Source organism: Mauremys reevesii, linkage group 3 (assembly GCF_016161935.1).
Source record: "Mauremys reevesii isolate NIE-2019 linkage group 3, ASM1616193v1, whole genome shotgun sequence".
NCBI classification, from domain to species: domain Eukaryota; kingdom Metazoa; phylum Chordata; order Testudines; family Geoemydidae; genus Mauremys; species Mauremys reevesii.
Genome location: NC_052625.1, coordinates 181,443,388 through 181,458,481, shown reverse-complemented (window position 1 = coordinate 181,458,481; position 15,094 = coordinate 181,443,388). Strand labels below are relative to the sequence as shown.

The following is a 15,094-nucleotide window of genomic DNA, read 5'->3' as shown; positions in this document are numbered from 1 at the left end:
TATATAACTAGCATGAAATAGTATTTACTATTGCTGCCAAAGGCTGAACTGATTTCTAAAGCCATTTGTCTTATACTCACTGGGCTAGATCCTCAGCTGCTGTAAATCAGCATAGCCCCATTGATTTCACCTGGAGAGAAAAGGAAATACAAAGAAAAGCAGAGTCTCAGCTGGGTCATTTTTTGTTTAAAGCACTAAATGTTATGGAAAATCAAGATTTAAGTAGTGCTGTAAGATCATCCTTATATTTCCTTTTCTCTCCAGCTGAATCTAGTATTCCTGAGCTATGCCATGCTAACAGCATTGCCAAGTGAAGTCTGCTGTTGTTTTAGCTACACATCACTGTCAATAGTGTAGTAGCTTCCCTGAGCGGCTTCATTCATGTGCCTCAACTTTGCCTATTTGAAACAATCTGAGGGAGATTCAGTTTCCATCCCCAATCAGTGGATTTGCAGCCTTTCTGCTGAGATTTCCAACAAAGGTGCTACTTGCAGTTGGGATTTTTACTATGTGGACATTTTTCCAATGGGGTCTGGATTTAGATCATCCGTTCATTTCACAAACATTTTCAAACAGCCATCAGATGGAAATAACTGCCCTTTCCTCATGACCAAACTGGGCTGGACTTGAAAGAAACTAGAGGTAGGAGATCTCTCTATCTATATCCTATACTAATTTACTGAAAGAGCCATCCACCCCCCCTCCCCCACTTGTCTAGTATTTCTCCTTATAAAGGCCTGGATTCACTTTAAACACATGATTTAGTGCTTTGCTGAATTGGGAACTAAAGAAATAGTAATTCAGGGTACAATTATAAAAGCCAAAATTAGGGTTGGGTGATGCAATGCAGTATTGGTAAATTTTAATCAAGGGAAGCAGATGATGTCCAAAATCTATATTTTTATTACAGAAACAGAATATCAGATGAAAACAAGACAACATGTTAGAAACTATTGCAGATTTATGAAGCTCTAGCTTTGAAAACACAGGATGATTTCCCTTTAGAGCCTGTAGTGGTTTAACGGTGGTTTTTTTCCCTCTCTGACTCAGTGGGAGGCCACTCCACCTCGCTACATCAGTGGGTGTTGTCCACAGTCAGGGAATTACCAAAGTCTGGCATGAGGATCCAGGGCCCTGGTGGTGGGGCTGAGCAGACTCACGGTCTTAAGGGGCTCTGTCTTTCAGGCTAGGTAGGTGGTCTGTGTATTCCAGCTCCAGGCAGGGCCAAGTAGTCTAAGAGCTCAGCCTTCAGGCATGGCAGAGGAGCAAAGATTTAGGGCACCAGCCCTGGGGCGGGGCAGGGCAGAGCAGAGCAATAAACAGTCTAGGAAGCTCAGCCCCTCAGGAAGGGAAGCGCAGTGAAGAGTCTAGTTTCCTACCTCTGGAGGATGGTAGGCTAACACAGGCCTCCAGTGGGGAGGTTGCCACTCCAGGGGTGGAGTAGTAGGAGGACCCAGGCCCACCCAACAACCAGGTCCCTGCCCAGTGGGGGCTAATAGTAGCAGAGTGTTCTGCTACTGGGTCAGTGGGGAATCCAGCCACAACCCGCTGATTGCATTTCAGGCAGCAATACAGCCAAAGTGGAGTCAGCTGTCTCTGGGCCACTTCCTTCTCTCCCCTCAGGATGTACCTGATCCATGTGTGTCCTCAGTTTCCCCAGGATAGGTAGCCAGCAACTACTCAGTGTCTTGGTCAGCTGGTGGCTCCCACAGCTCTGGCCAATCCTTAGCTTGGCCAGACTTCCCTTCAGTCTCCAGGCTCAGGAGTGGACAGAAGACATCTGTCTCCTTGGGCCACTGTAGCCCAATGGAGCTATCCTGCCTCCTAACTTCTGGTGGGAGGGGCGGACATGCCCTAGCCCCACCTACCTGGGCTCAGTGAGTGGTTCCTCCCCTACTGTCTCAGGGGGAGGCTCCTCCATCTCGCTACAGAGCCCTCACTACAGTGAGAAGTTTACCTCTTCCCTGAATTGTTTCCCATTGCTCACTTACCTCTTGTTCATCTTCACTTACCTCTTAAACTCATCCTCTTACTGGCACCTTTCCAAACATTTGCCTCTCATAGCCAGCCTTTCAGTCTTGAAGAGACTAAAAGAGGTGGATGTTTTGAATTTGATTGCTGTAGGGTTTGTTTTCCTTCCAGCTGATAAACCATTTTAACAGCTATTGTGTTTTTCCCAGGTTTTCACTTTCGTTGATACCTGAGGAAGTGAACATCCTCATAAGTGAGCACTGAAATACTAATCCTTGCTGGTATTGTGCTTCCATCACGATGCCCACGGTTTATGAGGTAGTTGGACACTCCTGACACCCTGAAGATTCAAGTTATTGGCAAAACTATCTGGACTTCAATGGGAGCAGGTTTAACAGCCACAATAGTCAATTCCAGCAGGTTTCAGTGGACCATGTAGTAACTCAATGTCACTAGAGCATGAAAGAAGAAAAGGAAAACAGCTGGGAGGAAAAAGTGCAGCTTTAATGTGCAGTGGGCTGTCCTCTCTAAAGGCATATTATTTCAAGAAACTGACATCTGGCATTTTCCATATTTGGATCGAAAGGTAAAATGCAGCTTTACATATTTGATGCACCATATTTGCTAGTTATCTAGTTACTCAGCCAGGGGGAAGGAATGGTACACTTAATTGCACTTCTGACAACAGGTCTGTATTTACGTGTCTGCTGTTTTGAGCACCATTGCTCCTATTAACACTTACATGGTACTTTACATCCATCACTCACAAAGTACTTTACCAGAATTGGTGTCATTATCTCTATTTCTGAGGTGGAACAACTGAGGTACATAGAGAGTAAGACCCAGAACCACAAAAGTACTTAGGCTGTTAGCTTCCATGAAAATCAATGGAAGTTAGGAAGTAAATACCTTTGTGGATCTGGGCCTACATGACTTGTCCAAACTCATACAGAAAGTCACTGCAGAGGCAATAACAGAGTCCAGGTCAATGTTCCGCCCTAAAACTTAGTTGAAAATAACTTCAGACTAAATGTTTTCTTTCTAACTTGGGACCCTAATGATATGTGACTCTGTCAATGCAATGAAACAGTTCAGTGCATCTATAGGCCTGATTCTGTAGTTCTTTCCTAGGCAAAACTTCCATTGATTTAAATAGAATTATGCTAGCATAAGGCTGTAGGAGCAGGTCCATACAATTAAAAACAAAGTGTCTATTTTCTTTTAGGGATATGTGCAGGCTTTGTGGAATCAATACAGCAAGTTGCAAATGGTATATATAAAAAGAAAAAACTGCCTAGCAAGTATGTGGAAGAAATACAGACAGAATGTTTTGAAGTTGCTGCAGGGTTATTTACAACACAAGTTTGGATCAAAAGAATAACTGGCTAGTTGCTAGTACTGTTGTAAAGGATTTGGGGTAATTGTTGATTCATATTCAATTTGTGATCCACTATGTGATGCAGTTGCGAAAAAGGCTAATATCATTCTGGTGTGTGGAGTGTTGTATGTAAGGGCATGGCTACACTTGTGTGCCCGGGGCTCCTTTAATGTGCTGTAACTCGCAATTTGTAGAAAAGCCCTAAGACACAGGAAGTAATTATCCTGCTCTACTTGGCACCGGTGAGGCCTCAGCTGGAGTGCTGTGTCCAGTTCTTGGCTCTGGAATAGACTTCCAATGGAGATTGTGAAATTCCCACCACTGGAGGGCTTTACGAATAGGTTAGATAAACACCTGTCAGGGATGGTCTAGGTTTACTTGGTCTTGGCTCAGCACTCGGGGCTGGATTTGATAACTTCTTGACGTCCATTCCAGCCCTATGACTCTAGGAGTCTGTGTTTTGGTTAATATCTATGTTACTTCAATAACATTTTGGAGGAAGGAAATATTTGTTAATGATTCGACATATCCATGTCAATTAAAGTGTGGGAACTAATAACATCTTCTGAGACAGTTATTACATCTTCTTCTCCCCCCATCCCAAAAAAGACAAGAGCTGACATGGCTGATATTTCTAATGTTTAAAACAAGAAAGAAAAACCTTCAAAGCCCCTCCCAACTCCCTCTCAAACTCATTCAATAATCCTAAAGAAGCAAGAAAGAATGTAAGCACAATTAAAACAAACAAACAAACAATACCAAACCTTTGCAAGTCACCTTTAATTCCAAGTATGAGAACTGATTAGTGTTTGATTATCTTCACATTGGCTGTTATAGGCTTAATTCTGTTAATGTCAATAAAACACATTAAGATGTTAATAAGCTAAAGTGGATCAGACTTCCACTGGCCTGGCTTCATTATTATGGAAACTGGGCGGGTAGGAAATGGCATTGGGAGAGACAATATGTGATATCCTAGAACAGTGTTTCCCAAACTTGGGACGCCGCTTGTGTAGGGAAAGCCCCTGGCGGGCCGGGCCAGTTCGTTTACCTGCCGCGTCCGCAGGTCCATCTGGTCGCAGCTCCCACTGGCCACGGATCGCTGCTCCAGGCCAATGGGAGCTGCTGGAAGCGGTGCGGGACGAGGGATGTGCTGGCTGCTGCTTCCAGCAGCTCCCATTGGCTTGGAGCAGCGAACCGCGGCCAGTAGGAGCAGCAATCAGACGGACCTGCAGACGCAGCAGGTAAACAAACCTGCCCGGCCCACCAGGGGCTTTCCCTACACAAGCAGTGTCTCAAGTTTGGGAAACACTGTCCTAGAACAATATTTCAGGTAATGTAATGCACACACTTATAGGCCCAGTCCTGCTTCTGTCATAGTAGATGGCAACGTATCCTTTGATTTCAAGAGGGGCAGGACCTAGCCTGCTTTTAAAACTAGGTAAACTCAGGTTTTGCAGGTCTGAAGCTGAGTTACTGTGAAAAACCTGAATAAAGAGGCAAAACTGTTCCATGAAAACAGAGGCCCTGTTTGAAAATGCAGGCCTTGTCTACACTGGGGAATTGCCCGCCATTTTTATAGGTATGTCTATTCTGCAATCAAAAGTGTGAGTGCAGCTTATGTAGACATACCCAAACTAGCTTTGATCTAGCTAGCTCAAATAACAATAACAGTGAAGATACGGCAGCACAGGCTGGCCACTCAAGTGTGTACCCAGAGTCCTGGACTTGTACAACCATACTACCACCTGTGCTGCCACTGCAATTGGAGCTAGCTAGATCAAGCTAGCTCTGGTATGTCTATGTATGCTGCAGTCACTCTGATTGCAGTGTAGTCATGCCCTACGTATCCCAGTGCTATCCCCTGGAATAGACCGGCAAAGCCACTATATGTGATGGTGGAGGTTTCCCCTGTCTGAAACAGAGTAAGCAGCCTCATTGCAAATCAGTTTAGTCTGTCTATGCTAGAGGCTGCATTGGTGAAACTGCACTACGGGCTGGTTATCGCTGTCTGTAATTGGGAAAAATCCACACTGTAAACGAGGCCTAAACCTCCCTTTGCGTGACTGGCCTCGAGGACTTTTAATATTTATTGCTAGCAGAAAATAAAGTAGATCCTGGAAGCTGGCAGTGCTCTGTGCACCTAATTCACCTGCTACAGCTTATAGGCTAGATCTTTTCAGTAAGACCCTGGCCCTAAATGCAGCCATCTGAGTGGACTTTCAAAACAGTGTATCTCTTGCCACAGCCTCACCTCACCCCACACAGCTGTGTGTGTTCACCTGCTACCTAAGGCCTTCTTCAGTCAGAACTGATTATAAGAAAAAAATCTAGTAATGGACATGATTTTATTAAACTCTCTTTGGGCTCCTTCCAAAAGAAAGATCATTAAAGCAAAGCATTCCAAAAGCAGAAGCTATCACTTGGCTGTTGACAGACCTTGCCACTTTCATTGTTGCTTTTCATGGGTCTCTATGTGTATGTCTACACTGTAATTAAAATCCTGCACTAGGAGACTTGGGCTCGTGCAAAGGGGCTGCTTAATTGTGATGTAGACATCTGGGCTCAGGCAAGGTCCCAGAGCCCAGGCTCCAGCCTGAGACCTCACTTCTACACTGCAGTAAAACAGCCCCTTCGCCTGAGCCCCATAAGCCAGTCAAGGGTGTCTAATTGCAGTGTAGACATACTCTGGTAGCTCCAGCTACTTCTCCTGCATGGGTGGATTGATGAGGTCACTCTCTGTCCTGGTGTAGGGTTTACTGGGGATGGGGACATTTAAGGCTCATTCAGTGTTATCTTTAATTGATGTGTGTCACTTAGAGAATACAGTGGTAGTAAACCAGAAATAATCAGTGTAATGGGTTGGCCTGTCCTTTTAAGGGCCAGGAGGCCTGGGGCCAGCCAGTCCTGTTCAATTAGCCCTGCTCTGGTACACCTGTATTGGCTGTTGAACTTATGAGGAAGAAAGTGCTGCAGCTGGGGGCTGGATTGGGGGAGGAGGGCAGGCAGTTAGTTAGTTAGTTTCTGTGTGGGTCAAGAAGCCTGGCTCAAGCTAGGACCTGCTGGAGACCCTTAATAGGAGGGTAGATGTGGCCTAGATTGTTGAGGTGATTGGGCCCAGGAGTCCATAGTTAGGTAGCAGGCTGGCTGTTGTTGCCTGTAAGGAAGGGGGGGAAGGGCAAAGATTATTTTGTTCTGGTCTTGGTTTTAGACTTGAACTAAGGGACTCTACTACCCCAGAAGAGATGAAAACATAAAGGTGACCTGACCACAGAGCCAAGTCACCACCACAGACCATGGGAGCCTGGAGGAAGAGACTGAGGGAGAGGGACTGCCATGTCAGGCTTCACCATAAGGGGCACTGCAGGACTGTGAGTCTTGAACAGAGAAAGAGACAGAACAATGTAAATTATCTTGCTTTCTTCTATTGTTCTGTAACTCTGGTATTTCACTTTTTCACATCAGTGTTAATTACGAGACATGGTACCAAATGCTTCATTACTGGTATGGGCTGTGTGTAGGCTGTATATGCAAATATATCTTTGCAAGGTATGTGAGACCATACCATTCCTTCTACATAGATTGGTGCAAATGTAGACAGATTATGCATTGTGTACCACACAGGAAATGCTGATGGTGTGATTCTCATCCATAACAATTAACCTCTCTCTATCCTGATCTTAAATGGATGTACAATTTTTAATTCAGCGTAAAGCTCGGTAGACTACAAAAATAACTGTACTGCCACCCCTCTTGAATTTTAGCATGAAAGACTACTGTAAATATGCCTAAATGGCCTGGATGAGTTTTGCAGAATGCCAACACGTGGTTTGAAGCTTTTACATATAAAATGATTGGGGGTGTACAATACAGAGAATGAATAATCCCTCTTTCACTTATGACACATAATGATAGGAAGGAATAGATTGCACTATAGGTTAAACAAGTACATTCCATTTGGAAAAAACCCAGCAATTAGAAAGCACTTTCCTTCACATTATTGGAAATGTGTGTCTGCCTGCCTTTTAATTTCAGCCCATGGAGACACTATGCTGAATCACCCAATTTTTGTATGTTCTAGCATGCTTATTATCTTCATCTCCCTCCATGGAGCCTGTATCTTTAACTTGAGAAGAAAAAGAACAAAAGACAAGAGTTGTGATCTGTGGCTGGTTCATTACATTTTACAGGCAAGCTGTGTATTATAGATCTTCAAAGCATTAGCCTCAGCAAATATTATATTGCATGCCAAAACACACACAAAGTCCCATTATCAGACTTTTCTTCTTAACCCTAAATGTATATAAGTCATGCACTTGGAAGTCCTAATCAACTTTAATTCTGTCCCCTTGTGTTTATGCATGAAACTAGGGTCTCTATCACTATATATTTCTTTTCTAATAGAATGTAAAATGAAATGCATATTTATCCAAGGTATTCTGTTGTGAAATACAAATATCAGCAGATTCTACTCGTGTTTACACTGATATAAATCTGAAAGGACATTGCTGATGCTAGGTGTGCTGAACATGATGACAGTTATGGTATTACTCTGGTGCTACATCCATGACAGCAGAATCTGCCCCATTTGCATCTAAACTGGAGTGAGTGGTGCTCTTCATAAGGAAATATGTGTGCACTTTTCACATTAAATTCATACTGCTGTGTTCTAAATCCAGGCTGTCCCAGTTCAAGACTGTCAGGACCAGAGTCATAACAAGTGAAAGTGTTGCAAACAGAGCATGTTTCAGATTGAACTGTTTCAACCTAGGCTGTCACTAACAAAAGGCATTTTTAACTGACATTGTCCCTAAATTCAGAGTGTCTCTATATTGAAATAAAAACAAACCAAAAATAATAGGGTACCATGTTTTTCCTCCATTACCCAAGAATAATCAAGTTAGTCCCAAGAGCTGGCTATGAATTTCTTAGATAGGGAGTCCAAGGAGGATGATCTACTCTCCCAATATAGACCTCTGCTGCAGGGCTTTGTTTATAGCTGATTCGGAAACAGTATGAGGTTTCTGCTAAGTGGGAATTGTTACACCTGTGATTATATTATCTAAATCACAATTAGACTAGCCCCATTCTCATGGCAGCTAGTGGAGCCATTCTTTTTTTGCCCGCCATGCTACATTTTTGAATCATTCTGCTTATGTTGCCCTTCTCCCCTCCTCCTTCTGAGCATTCTCCTTCTAATCTGTACATTCTTTGGGGCAGGTATCTTATCTTTATACCCTGTCTATATAGTGCCTATCACACTGCTGGCCCATACAAATAAATACTATCTTCATCTAAATGTGGTGAGGAGAGAACCCCCATTTTTCTTCTCTGCTGAAATGAGGATAGGAGAATCATCATTGAGTTCTGACAGTATGTAGAACTTTAAAAAAAAACAAAAAACTGTCCAGGTATTTTCACAAACGCTTAGACTATTTAGAACTTTTAGGAATTGGAGCATGTGTGGTTATGAAATTTGGGTTAGGGAATAAAAAAATAATCATTTCTCATTTTTGCAATACATCCACTTGTTTGAATGCCTGATTAATCCAGGATTAAATAATTCTAATCTTGCTGTTTCTAGCTCAGAACCCTTCTTTATTCAGCAACGAATGGATGATCCGCCCTCTGAGTTCTCTTTCTGTTCAAGGTCCATTCTCAGTCTCTCCAAGGTCCTGCATCACTGTCTCAATTTCCTGAATACATACTTTTCATGGTCACCATCTGAAATCTGATAGAAAGGAGGTAAATGAGCGAGACCCAGTGTTACTAACACTGGAAAAACAGGTAGAAAGAGATGAAGCTACCATATATGAGTGTGCTTACGCCCAGATCCTCAAAAGGATTTAAGTGTCCAAACCTCTGATTTAGGAACCTATGGGTATGGCTACACTTGCAGCTGTACAGCGCTGGGAGTTAAACCTGTCTTCGTACAGCTGTGTAGGGAAAGCGCTGCAGTCTGTCCACACTGACAGCTACCAGCGCACTGTTGTGGCCACATTTGCAGCGGCATTGGGAGCGGTGCATTATGGGAAGCTATCCCAGCATTCAAGTGGCTGCAACATGCTTTTCAAAAGGGGTTGGGTGGGGTGCAGTGTGACAGGGAGCACGGGGGAGAGAGAGTTGATTTTTGGAGCTGACACTGTCAGCAGCTGCCTTGCAAGTTCCGACCCCTTCCCCAACCCCTCTCTCACTCACTGAAAGCAAACAGCAGCTGGTTTTTTCCTCACAAACCAGATAAGCAGCCACTCCAAAACAGACCCTTCCCTCCTGCCCGCTGCGCTGCTTCTCTCCTCAAGCCCCCTCCCCCTCTCTTCAAGCAAACACTAGCTGTGGGTGTTCCAAAGGGAGCCCCCCTGCCTCTTCTCATTCACAGCAAACAGTAGCTGTGTTTGGTTTTTTTTATAAGCAGCTCCGGGAGCCCAGAGTTCATAACAAAACAAAGAGCAGAACCTTCACTTAAAAGGATTATGGGAAGCTTCCGGAGGTCAGTCACAGCGTACTAAGATTATTCCCTGTTTACACTGGTGCCCCAGTGCTGTAGCAGCAGCGCTATACTCTTTATTCCTCTCATGGAGGTAGAGTACAACCAGCACTGTAGCCACAGAGATACAGCGCTGTATGTGCCTTGCCAGTGTGGATGGGGAGCGAGTTACAGAGAGTTGAATTAGGCCAGGTGGGTCCAAATGATTATTTTTTTTATTCTCTAACCCAATTAGGCCAGGTGGGCCCAATCAGCCAATTAAGCTGCAAATGGGGGAGATTTAGGCTAGGGGGAGGCTGCTAATTAGAAGGAAGCTCGCTTGTGGGGGAACATGTAGGGGCTTCTATGAAGCAAGGAGGTTAGTACTAGCATAGGAAGCTTGTAGCCTCTCTTCCTGAGGTAAAGGAGAAGAAATGGGGGACTGATAAGAACCCTTAAGAAAGAGTTTAGCTAGGAGGCCTGAGAGAGGGGTTTAACTAGGAATACTATGGACAAGGCTTAAAGAAGCATGGCAGGAAGTAATCCAGGGAAGACAGCAGTAGGGTGGGTGAAGTCCACGTTTTAATGGCTTGCTATAGGGCCCTGGACTGGAACCCTGAGTAAGGGCAGGCCTGGATTTCCTTACTATCCACTGCAGAGTAGTATTGGTACAGGTAATGAATGGGAAGACTGCCTGACTCACTGCAGGAGTGATATAGTCAGAGCACTGGGTACGAGGACTACCTGATGTAGGAGGAGAAGAGAGACTTTATGTTTTCCTCTTCCAGGGGAGTCTTTCAAAGTGACCTGGGCTAAGTTACAAAAAGTGTCTATACTGCGACTCCATGAGCAGGAAGAGAGCTGCAGCAATGGAAGAAAAGGAAGGAGGCACTGAAGCAGATAGAGCTCATCTCTAGAAGGAGGTACCACCCAGCTGTGAGTATAGTGCCTTGTTGAAAGTGCCTAATTCAGTTTTTGTGGATTGTTCTAGTGACTTCTCTAGATGCCTAAAAGTCCCTTTGAAAATCTGAGCCTGAGTCACTTAAGTCCCAATTCAGCAAAGCACATGTTTAAATTCCAGTAATCTCACAGGGGCTTGAGAATGTTAACATGCTGAACTGTTTTGCTGAATTGGGGCCAGAGATGCCAGTGAGTACAAACAAATTGCAGAAGCAGCTTTCTTTGTGAAAATCTTAGATTCCACTTGTGGGAGCTGGGACTGGTCCTCTTGGAAAAACAGAGCAGGTCTTATTTGTAATCAGATTTGCCCAAGTAATAACTTTAGAAGTGGGTTTGTTATGCAGATGAAATTTTTATGAAAGACACCAATGCACACTAATGTATAATTGCTGACAGTTTTAGTTTCTGCAACTGAGCAGGCTACCTAGAGGATTTTTAAAAACTGCTTGAAGCAATCACCCAGCCAAGAACTTTATTTTCATCGATCTACTTCTAAACAAGATTCCAGAATGATTTTGATTTTTCTTAGGGAAAAACTTACAGATTCTGAAACTTGGAGGTCTTGGGACTTAAGAACAGTATAAAAACCCATATAGACTAGACTTATCACGGTAGTATCTGAGTGCCTTCCAGTAATGCATTAAGCACTGTGACTACACATGTCACATGTTGGTTGTTCTCTCATTCTTCCCCTGGGGGAGAAGCATATGCAGTGGACTATTTTGTTTTGGTAGGGGTTGGAACTTTATTTTTGTAATTTGGCTGGTATTCTCTTTCTGTGTGTGTTTTAATTTCCAATTTGCTCTGTGTCTGTCAGAGAAGGCAAGTGAAAGAAATGCACCTTGCACTTGAGTAGAAGGTGTTGAGGTTTGTGATGGTCTGTGCAATAGGTATATGTATGCAATCTCCTTTCTAGTACTGCTGTCCTCTCTCGTTTGGAAGTGACCCAGTACCCCATTCACATGTTGTTTTTTGTTGAAGATTAAAAGAGCATGACCATGTTTGGTTGCTAGGGAGTTGGAGAGTCAACATTGTGACATGAATGATGTTCCTTCTTGGTGCTGCATTCCTTGTGACTTTTGCATGCTGTGTTGCACCAGTTTTCAGTAATGTAAAGACATTCCTCTTATGGGAATTAGTGGCAGTTAGAAGCATTACTTTTGAGTATGGCACAAACACTTCTCCTGACTCGTGACCATGAGAAATACAGCAAGTCTCATGATTGTGGATAGAAAGGAGAAATTAGTAAGCCACATCACATGAACTCACCCGTTTGGTTCACACTGGATTGTTTTATTGCCTCTTCACAAGAGATAATCCTCAGTTTGACATTATGCTATATTGACCTTTAAATTTACATACTAACAAGAAGAGTTGCATAACTGACAACAGCTAAGCCAAACAGAGGAGGAAAAAATGAAGGGATGGAATCCAAGCTGAGAAAAAGTTAAAAATAGAGAACTAAAAGCTTCTGTAAAAAGCCTTGTTGTAATCAATTCCATTACAATATTAAAAACAAAGGACCTTGCAACTTAATGCATTTACTTATTGTCTCTATCCTTTCAGGATAAATGGTAACTGTGTAGTAGAAATATGATAAATGGTCCATGAAAAGGTGTTCATAGGGAAAAACTTACCACCATGTTGGCAAAAGAGGGGTGAGCCTCTTAATAGCTGACCACTCTAGGCACTTTTAAAGTGGTGGTGGTGGTGGTGATGGGAATATGTACACCTGCTAGTAGCTAAACTACCATCTGTAACAGCATGGTCTGTCCCCTTTAAGGGTAGTGGGTTCTGGTGCTATCTAACCCTATTCCAAGGCATGGCTCTTCCAAGAACAAGTAGGTCTGAGAAGGATCGTAGACCAAGCTGGGAATGAGGACTAGGTGCCTGAATAATGTGACTACCATCTGAAGACTTATAAAGGAGTGTTCTTAGCTCAGTCAGGGGGAATCTTGAGTTGGGCACGATGTGGAGGGAGGTTCTTCTGTGGCTGATTCAGGATGATGGCAGACTGGGGAAGCTTGCTGAGATTCAAGAACAACCTCAAGAAGGAGGGCCAGGGAAACCCTGTGCCAAGGGCAGAAGGAGTTTGAGTCCATGGACTAGGAAGAGACCTGGGTGGGGTCTCTCCAGAGAAGCATGGGCCAGTGTGGGACTGGCAGAGCGCCCGTGCTCGGTGGGGTGAACAGTTGAGATAAGAATTGCTGAAACCAGGATAAAATGGAAGCCCTGAGGAAGGATTAGTTTGAACCTAGAAGGGCTAAAAGCACTCCATGCTTTGTAAAACCTTAACACTAGCTATCTTGGGGCTAATTTATTATGTTAAAGCTCCTTACATAACATTGGGTAGGTCATTAATTCTGAGTATCTGTTTCAGTGGTGCAAGGGAAATCACCAAACAATCTGTTATACAATTGAGGGACAGTTTCTTTGGCAGCTGATTGGTGAATCAAGCTGGGAGTTGAAGTGGGATGATTGCAGTGGCATACCATGGTGTGGTGTGCTCCAGGGCCACAACCTGTAACACCATCGAAGCAGCTGGCTATGCAATACTTTGTGGCTGATGGCTTCTCTCAGAGAGTACAATGAGTTTTTGCTACCACCAATTAATCCTTAGCTTTTTTCCTAAAGGATTTTGATTCTTCTTGGCTTAAAGTTCTTGTAAGAGCAGGACAGTTTCTAGAATCCTGCACAGGCATCCAGAATTCCTTGGGTGAGCCAACTTGAGTTCAGGGGCCAGAACCTTGCGTAGAGATAAAGAGTGTGAAGTCCTGACCCCAAATCCAATGTAATCAGGATTTCCTCCAGAGTGATTATTACAGGATCATGCTGGAGCTAACACAATTCACCTAATTACCAGGATATAACAGGGGCTGGAGTGTCTCTGCATCAGAGACAACTAGAAGAAGCAACGGAGAAGATTCTGCAGGGACCCTCTAGGAACAGTCAATGCTTAGGGAGAAAGTTCAGGCTCTTGTTCTGTTGTTTGACTTATCTTGAAAGCCAAACCACAGGAAGGAGGCAAATTTGGAATGAATATAGTATGTGTAGACTTGTTCACAGTCCTCTCCCTTTTCAGAATAGTAAGTACCTGTACTGTTCAGAAACAGTCCTGTTAGACTCCTAGCTCTTCTCCAGAATGACACTATTACTAGGCTACATACTAAATAGGGGAAAAAATCTACATAGAAGTAGGCTTGGAAAAACAAAATGTGATGATAAAGGTATTAAAAGGGGAAAAAAAAACAGAGGTAGAACTCAGCTACTGACAGAAGTTTCATTTTAATACCACCTACCAGGGCCGGATTAAGGCATAAACTAACTAAGCTGCAGTTTAGGGCCACGCTATATGAGGGGCCCCTAAAAAAGAGAGAAACTGACTCCATTTCAAATTTTATCAAAATCGGTTGATAAGTAATGGAGATATGGGAAAAAGAAGATTCTCTCTCTCTCTCTCTCTCTCTCTCTCTCTCTCTAAACATAGACATTTTGGCTCAAATACGACCAATGTATACATCTAGCTACACAAATACCTTTACCCTTTCCTAATTGTTCATTATTGACAGGCAGGAGGCCAGGGCTGAGGGAAAAAAATAATTGTACTCATAAAATTAGTATTTTTACGAGTATGTCTGCTAACAGTCTCCTAAGGCAGCATTTCGTTGGCCAGCTGCTACTGGTAAAATTCTGACTGTGCCTTCATAACTTATTTAAATAATCTCACTGCCAATAAAATCAGGGAAAAATGTGAGGTCAGAGACGGCAGTGTCATGAAGCAATCCTGCCAAGCTCACACTCATATGGGACTCGTCCTAGGAGTAATGTCATGTATAGCATCCCCCTTGGCTGGTAATAGCCAGGAGGTGACTATCTTTTGTTTACAGTCCAGCATGCTCAGTTGTATAGTGCCTCCATGCCTGTTTTTCTTCTTTTTCTTAAAGTTAGTGTGTTCTTCTTTTGATCTGTTACATACGTACAATTGTGTATTTTAGTGTGCATGCCCCTTTTTGCTTCATGTGCTATCCATGCTTCACATGATTGAGTTTGCAGGTGATCATCTTATGGACTTGGGTCAAGTGGGTCTTCAGGAGAATAAATTTGTGTTGGCTTCCCTCAGTCAGTTTCAGGAACCTTCACAGTAAATATCAGAGTGCTGACAAAGATAAATTGAGTGTTTTGAGAGAAGTGAAGGAAGAGAGAGATAGATATATAAAAATATTCTGTGTACTTGGTGAGCAAGTTATTTCAAATTAAGTGCATATATGCTTTATAGGCTATTAAAACCTATAATATTCATTATATTTGCTTGAATATAGGCA

General features: G+C 43.3%; 1 long non-coding RNA gene across 8 annotated transcripts in view; it reads left to right on the top strand.

Moving 5' to 3' along the window:
* Positions 1-212: 212 nt before the first annotated feature.
* The window catches only part of LOC120401564, a 48,556-nt gene continuing 33,674 nt past the window's right edge, over positions 213-15,094 (top strand). For 2 of the 8 annotated variants that reach the window (XR_005596548.1, XR_005596551.1), the window contains exons 1-4: positions 213-642; positions 2,181-2,557; positions 6,561-6,753; positions 10,601-10,748. This is a non-coding gene — a long non-coding RNA (uncharacterized LOC120401564). Of the gene's footprint in view, positions 643-1,100; positions 1,191-1,864; positions 2,097-2,180; positions 2,558-6,560; positions 6,754-10,147; positions 10,192-10,238; positions 10,487-10,600; positions 10,749-15,094 lie in introns of those variants that run through there. The other 6 variants (XR_005596550.1, XR_005596554.1, XR_005596553.1 and 3 more) reach the window with 6 other exon arrangements.